General features: G+C 39.2%; 1 pseudogene; it reads left to right on the top strand.

The window, feature by feature from the left end:
- The first annotated feature begins 1,086 nt into the window (after positions 1-1,086).
- The window catches only part of LOC125928970 (tigger transposable element-derived protein 1-like), a 40,694-nt pseudogene continuing 34,862 nt past the window's right edge, over positions 1,087-6,918 (top strand).

Here is a 6,918-nt window from a genome sequence, read left to right as displayed (position 1 = left end):
ATAGTATTATGGTCATATGGATAACTAGTACCAGGTGTACAGGTGAGGTTTAATAAATGATAACTCAATAAACGGTCTTACTGCTGAGGTTATAAAGTTATAAATACAGTAACTTACAAGAAACTTATAAGAAAATCTTAATTTAATTAAAAATTTTTAAATCTTTACTTAGCAATTTTCACACAACCTAGACTACTTTTTATTCAGCTAAAGACTTGTTTTTGGACTTTGGCTTCTGTTAATCATTATTTTATCTACTATTAAGATGTTGTTGCCTACCTGCACTAAAGTTCACAGGTCCACACACATAAATGTAAATACAGCTGAAGTTCTACGACTTCTTGAATTGTAAAGTTTTATCACAGGGACTAGTCAATCATTGAGTGTGAAGGAAAAAGATAGTACTCCTTCTTAGAATAAAAGCAACACGGTCAACAATTTTTAGGATCTGAATCGTCTTGGATGAGACCTTTTTGTAAGTCGATTTCACATGCCATCCTTCCCAGGAATTAAAGGCTTACTGAGGGAGCATTTTATGTAAGCTTGTTCCCAAGTATAGCCCTTGGGAAAGAACATTCAGAATGGGCAAGAGAAGAAATGAAATGGACCTTTGTGGACCCACCTGTACTACGTGCCAGTCAGAGGGCTACGTACCACATAACAAACCCAAATACAGGCAGACCTCATTTTGGCGCTTGGCTCTATTGTGCTTCATAGACATTGTATTTTTTACGAATTGAAGGTTTTTGGCCACCCTGCCTAGGGCAAGTTGATAGGAATCGTTTTTCAACATCATTTGCTCACTTCATGTCTCTATGACATATTTAGGTAATGGTCAGTATTTCAAACTTTTTCATTATGATATTTATTATGGTGATCTGTGATCAATGATCTTTAATGTCACTCTCATAGTTGTTTTGGAGCACCACGAATTGCCCACATAAGAAGGCAAACCTAATTGGTAAGTGTGTATGTTCTGACTGCTCTACTGACCAATCATTCCTCCATCTCTCTCTCCCTCTCCTCAGGCCTCCCTACTCCCTGACACACAACAATATGGAAATGAGGCCAATTAGTAACCCAACAATGGCCTTTAAGTGTTCAAGTGAAAGGAAAAGTCCCACTTTTAATCAAAAGGTAGAAATGATTCAGTTTAGGGAGGAAGACATGTCAAAAACCAGGATAGGCTAAAAGTTAGACATTTTCACCAGTTAGCCAAGAGGTGAATGCAAAGGAGAAATTCTTAAAGGAAATGAAAGGTGCTTTCCCGTGAACACATGAATGATAAGAAAGTAAAGCAACCTTATTGTTGACATAGAGAAGTTTGAAGATCAAACCAGCCACAACATTCCCTTAGCCAAAGCCTAATCCAGAGCAAGGCCCTAACTCGCTTCAGTTCTACAGAGGCTGAGAGAGATGAGGAAGCTGCAGGAGAAAAATTAGAAGCAGAAGAAAAATTTGAAAGTTGGTTCATGTGGTTTAAGGAAGAACCCATCTCCATAACATAAAAGTGCTAGATGAAGCAGCCAGTGCTGATACAGAAGCTGCAGCTTGTTATCCAGAAGATCCAGCTTAGGTAATTAATGAAGGTGGCTATGATAAACAACAGATTTTCAGTGTAAATGAAACAGCCTCCCATTGGAAGAAAATGCCGTTTAGAACTTTCATAGCTAGAGAAGAGAAGTCAATGCCTTGCTTCAAAGTTTCAAAGGACAGTCTGACTTTCTCGTCAGAGACTAATGCAGCTGGTGACTTTATGTTGAAGCCCATGCTCCTTTACTATTCCAAAAATCCTAGAACTTTTAATAATTATGTTAAAGCTTCTCTGCCTATACTCTACAAATGGAAAAACAAAGCCTGGATGACAGCACAGCCGTTTACAACTTGGCTTACTGAATATTTAAGTCCACTAAGATGTCCTGCTCAGGAAAAAAAGATTCCATTCAAAATAGTAGTGTTCATTGACAGTGTGCCCGATCACCCAAGAGCTCTGACGGAGATATACAACAAGATCAATGTTGTTTTCGTGCCTACTAACATGATATCCACTCGGCAGCCCACAGACCAAGGAGTAATTTCAACTTTCGAGTCACATTATTTAAGGAATACATTTCATAAGGTTATAGATGCCATAGATGTTAATTCCTCTGATGCATCTGGGTAAAGTAAGTTGAAAAACCTCTGGGAAGGATTCACAATTCTAGATACCATTATGAACATTTGTGATTCATGAGAAGAGGTGAAAATATCTACATTCACAGGAGTTTGGAAGAAGTTGGTTCTAACCTCCATGGAAGACGTTGATAGTTTCAAGACTCCAGTGGAGAAAGTAACTACAGATGTGATGGAAACAGCAAGAGAACTAGAATTAGAAGTGGAACCTGAAGATGGAACTGAATTGCTTCATCTCATGATAAATTTGAGTAGGTGAAGAGTTGCTTCTTCAAGATGAGCAAAGAAAGCGGTTTCTTGGGATGGAAGCTACTCCTGGTGCAGATGCTGTGAAGACTATTGAAATGACAAAAAAGGTTTAGGATATTACATAAACTTAGTTGATAAAAATGTTCGAGAAGATTGACTCCAATTTTGAAAAAAAGTTCTAGTGTGAGCAAAAGTGTATCAAATAGCATCTCATGCTACAGAGAAATTGTTAATGAATAGAAGAGTTAATTGATGTGGCAGACTTCACTGTCTTATTTTTTAAATGTCCACAGCCACCTCAACTTTCAGCAACCACCATCCAGATCAATCAGCAGCCATCAACATCAAGGCAAGACCCTCCTCCAGCAAAAAAATTAGGACTTGCTGAAAGCTCAGACGATGGTCATCATTTTTTAATAATAAGGCTTTTTTCAAAATGTTTATTTATTTGAGAGAGACAGAGAGAGAGAGCAGGGGAAGGGAGGGGCATAGAGAAAGGGAGATACAGAATCTGAAGCAGGCTCCAGGCTCTGAGCCATCAGCACAAAGCCCGAAGTGGGGCTCAAACTCATGAACTGTGAGATCGTGACCTGAGCTGGAGTTGGATGCTAACCAGTTGAGCCACTCAGGCATTCCAACAATAAAGCATTTTTAAATTAGGGTATAAACACTGATTTTTTGACATAATGCCATTGTACACATAATCCTTACTAGTATAGTTATGTCTAACATAAAATTATGTTTAACATAACAAACCTAACATAGTCTAGTATAAACTTTTATATGCACTGAGAAACCAAAAAATTCATTTGACTTGCTTTATTGTAATATTTGTTTTATTGCAGTGGTCTGGAACTGAACTTGGCTCGTTGATGGCAATGGGGATGATGGGGCTCTAAACCAATAAAAGCTAGAAGACAGACTTAACTGCCAGAAACTAGGATGTCACAATTGTTATAACAAATGGCAAGGTCAAGGTAGCAGTCACAGGGTCTTAAGTCAATGAGAGTTGTGGAGATAGTAAATAGAACACAGTCTCTAAAAGCACTGATACCAGGGTGCACCTGGGTGGCCCTGTCAGTTGGGCATCTGACTTTGGCTCAGGTCATGATCTCACGGTTTGTGGGTTCAAGCCCTGCATCAGGCTCTGTGCTGACAGCTCAGAGCCTGGAGCCTGCTTCAGATTCTGTGTCTCCCTCTCTCTGTGCCCCTCCCCCACTCATGCTCGCTCTCTCAAAAATAAATGAACATAAAAAAAAGTCTTAAAAACACTGATACCAGGATGTCTATCAGCATGTTCCTCAAAGTCTGCATTACAATGAGTCCACTGTGTTCACGAACTCACCTGCTGGCTGTTTCCTCAATGCGTGACTGTGTACTAGTGATTGACATCCTGGGAAATTGGAGTAGCCCTCACACTGGGCCCTTGGCTTATGGGGTAATTGCTAGTACAATGGAGAAGTCAAATGGAAACCTCTGAAACTGCCTCCCACACCTGTCCAACATAGCACATCAAAAACAACATCACATCCTGAGAGATGGTAGACAGATTAAAGCATTAAAAGATTTAAAGAAAGCAGGAGTAAGAATCCTTCTCACAGTTCTGTTTCATATGCTAGTCTGGCTTCCTGTAAAAACCAGGTGGAACCTGGACAGTTATATAGATTATCGCACACTTAACCAAGGAGTAGCCACAATCACATGTCAAACAAGATTATCCATCTATCTACCTATCTATCTATCTGTCTATCTAGATATCTATAAAACCATAGATTGATATAGTATGGTTTTTCAGGACTTGATGTGTGACCCTTAATTTGGTGAGTGTTCTTTTCTATTGAAACAGGATTGAGGATCTGAAAGAGTTGACATTCACAATAAATAGATGACAATATATTCAATAATTTTAGCCCAAGATTAGGTTAACTTTCCTTCTTTATGTCATAATATAGTGAAAAAATCTGAGCTATCCTGACACACTGCAGAATATCATACTGATCTAGTACAACATTGGCATCATGCTGTTTGAACAGAATAAACTAGAGGTGACTAAAATGCAAAAATCTTTAAGATATAAGTGCTGCAGAGATGACTCGATAGATCCTATGAATATTGAGAGATCTCCCACTTTGATGTTTCAGTGAAACATTTTAGGAAGCCAGAAATCAGGGTTATATCAAGATACTTCCTTAAAGTAAAAGACAAATTATTATTGCATCCTCTTTCACGAAGAAATCTAATTTCTGGAAGTCCGTTTTTTCTTTTTCTTTTTTCCTGGAGACAACTCATTTCATACCCAGGAATACTGCTCTGGACTCTACACTGCGTGCCATGAAAGCATGTCATCTTTGATTGGGGCCCATAGATAGAAAGGGCTCTGGAGCAGACCTAAGTGGCAGTACAAGTGGACCAGCCACTTGGGACACATGATCTGACAAAATCTGTGGTATTGGAGATGTTGTGGAAAAATGTGCACTGATGAGTTTATATCGGATCCTAGTGGGAGAATCAGTGGGAAGACTGCTGGGTCTGGACTCTGGTAGAGATACAAAGTTTGGCCTCAGAGACCAAGTGACCATACTTTTGTTAAAAGTGTCCCTACTACCCAAAGCGATATACAGCTATTTCAAGATATCTCCTATCAGTGTATTTCAAGATATACTACAAAGCTATAGCAATCAAAACAGTGTGGTAATGGCATGAAAATAGACACATAGATCAGTGGAACAGAATAGCGATCCCAGAAATAAACCCACGCATTTATGGTCAGTTAATCTATGAAAAAGAAACAAGAATATACAATGGGGAAAAGACAGTCTTTTCAATAAATGGTGTTGGGAAAACTGAACAGCTACATTAAAAGAATGAATGACAGTGGACCACTTTTTTACACTATACACAAAAATAAGCTCCAAATGGATAAGACTTAAATGTGACGTCTGAAACCATAAAACCCCTAGAAGAAAACACAGGCAGTAAATTCTCTGTCATTGCCCATGGCAACAATTTTCTAGATACGTCTCCTAAGGCAAGGGAAACAAAAACAAAAATAAACTATTGGAACTACATCAAAATAAAAAGCTTCTGCACAGCAAAGGAACCCATCAACAGAATTCCCCATCATGACCTGGCTCCTGTTGGACTGACCAAATCATAAAGCCAGACAGTAGTTCCAGCAGAAATTCATTATATGGTAGAAATTTTATTTTTTAATTAAAAAATGGTTTTTTTTAGTGTTTATTTTTGAGAGAAAGAGAGAGATGGAGCTCGAGCAGGGGAAGGGCAAAGAGAGAGAGGGAGACATAGAATCCAAATCAGGCTCCAGGCTCTGAGCTGTCAGCACAGAGACCGACGTGGGGCTTGAACCCACGAACCATGAGATCATGACCTGGGCCAAAGTTGGATGCTTAACGGACTGAGCTGTCCAAAAATCCCATGGTAGAAATTTTAAATTCAGTATTGAGCATAAGTAGGGCAAAGCTTGGTTTAAAGATGAGTCAAGTTGGTATATGAGTGGAAGACAAAAATGGACAGTGACTACAATATAGCCTCACTCAGGGTGGCCTCCAGAGTAGCACTGTTGCTCAAGTAGACCAATAAACTACTGGGTGTCAAGTTGATTATTGAAGGCCCTTTCCAACTTGGAAAGGCCAGTGATTTGTGCTCAGAGAATGGACATTTAATTCAAGTGTGGGTTTTTCTTTCATGTCCACGGACTGTACCACTGCAAAGAGGAAAACTGCCTTCTTTCCTTGATTTACATACACATAAATTTGCACTAATTGTAATGTGGAGTAGACTTCACTAAAGCTTTGGGGAAGATAGAGATGGGAGGGCTGTTTACATCAGCAAAATGAAAACAACTTTTGGGGGGTGCCTGGGTGGCTCAGTCAGTTGAGCATTGGTCTTCAACTCAGGTCATGATCTCACTGTTCGTGAGTTGGAGTCCCCTGTTGGGCTCTGTGCTGACAGCTCGGAGTCTGCTTTGGATTCTGTGTCTCCCTCTCTCTGCTCTTTCCCCACTCATGCTCTCTCTCCTTCAAAAATAAGTAAAAATTTTAAAAAAAAGAAGAAAAAAAAACCAACTTTTGGTTATTCATCTCCTTGTCTCCCCTCCCCTCCTCTCCTCTCCACTCCTCTCTCTTTTTCTCCGCAGGAGTCAAATCCATCAGCCAACTAATCAAATAAAAGTCTTCCTATTTTCTTCTTTAGAGTAATTCAGCTCTTTTTCAGTTCCTACCCACTAATCCAGGTTTGCACACACCCCCCCCCCTCCATTGACCAATACAAAATGTAAAGAAAACTTTGAATTAATGCTGTTAAGAGCCCAGTCCTTGTCTGGTATGGGAGCAGGGGTGTTTGATCTTCCAGATACAGATATAATAAAGTCCATATTGATGATGCTATAACAAAACCTTTGAACTCTCTTTATTAGGAAATAGAAACTGGTATAAAATTTAATTATATCCTACTCTGATTCCTTTTTTTTAAATGTGT

This window comes from Panthera uncia, chromosome D1, assembly GCF_023721935.1.
Source record: "Panthera uncia isolate 11264 chromosome D1, Puncia_PCG_1.0, whole genome shotgun sequence".
NCBI lineage: Eukaryota > Metazoa > Chordata > Mammalia > Carnivora > Felidae > Panthera > Panthera uncia.
This window is presented reverse-complemented; position numbering and strand designations above follow the sequence as displayed.